The sequence below is a fragment of the Gossypium hirsutum genome, chromosome A05 (assembly GCF_007990345.1).
Source record: "Gossypium hirsutum isolate 1008001.06 chromosome A05, Gossypium_hirsutum_v2.1, whole genome shotgun sequence".
Taxonomy (NCBI): domain Eukaryota; kingdom Viridiplantae; phylum Streptophyta; class Magnoliopsida; order Malvales; family Malvaceae; genus Gossypium; species Gossypium hirsutum.
The window spans coordinates 51,363,764-51,364,936 of NC_053428.1; positions in this window are offsets into that span (position 1 = coordinate 51,363,764).

Sequence of the window (1,173 nt, forward strand, 5' to 3'; positions counted from 1 at the left end):
TGAGCTTACTAAGCATTCATTGCTTACATGGTTGTTTTTGCTTACTTTTCAGATTATCGGAAGCTCGATCAAGTTGGAAGCTAGTTGAAGATCCATCACACAATCCATCGACTTTACCGATACTTTTGAATGTTTTGATTTTGTTTATAATGGCATCTATGGCCATTTTTGGATAATGTTTGCTTATGTGTTTTGATTGTTGAAAACAACCATATGATTTGGCTTGTGTTATAGTATCTTGGTTGTGATTATGGTATTTTGAATGATGACAAAGGTTTGGTTTTTAGCATGTATATAAATGGCCTTAAATTGGTTGATATCATAGCTTATTATGCTAAAAATGTTTAAGTTAGAATGATTGATTAAGCATTCATATTATAAAATTCTTGTGGTTGGTATGAATATGGTAATTTGGTATATTTGCTATAAATGACATATGTGATCTTTGGTGCAAATTGTTGGATGGTATATTTGGTATGTTTTGTTAGGTGAAGTAAACGGTTTGTTGTTGATGCAAGCTTAATCAAAAGTTAGTAGAACATTTTGGCTAATTTGAATATGTAATGGTACATGTTTAATTATTGTGATTAAGGTGCCTTTTGGGCATATTGGTTGTATGAATATGTACCTATTTGGATAGCTTGTTGTTGTATGGTTTGGTGTACTTTAGGATGCTTGATTACATGTGGTAAATTAGTATAGGTGTGTGCATGAATGGGTAAGAAAATTGGCTTGGAAATGGCCTATTTTTCATCCATACGGTCAAAGACACGGGTATGTATCTCAACCGTGTTTAACACGCGGCCAAGCGACACGGTCGTGTGTCCCTGTAGGTTTTTAAAGGTAGCATTTCGAGAGTTACATGGCTTGGAACATGGGCGTGTGGCTTGGCCATGTGGCCCAAGTTAAGAGTTACACAGGCCTAGACACGAGCTAGGACATGGCCGTGTGCCTTTACTTCAAATGTCCACATAGCCTGAGACACGGGCGTGTCTCTCAGCCATGTGAGCCCTGCATTTGTAAATTTTCATCTTTTTTTGAAAAAAGCTATATATTTTTTACTTAGTCCCGATTTGTTTCTAGTGTGTTTTTAGAGCCTCAATGGCTCGTATAAGGGACAATGCATATGTTATTGATTGGTTTTTGCTATGATTGATGATATGAATTAAATGT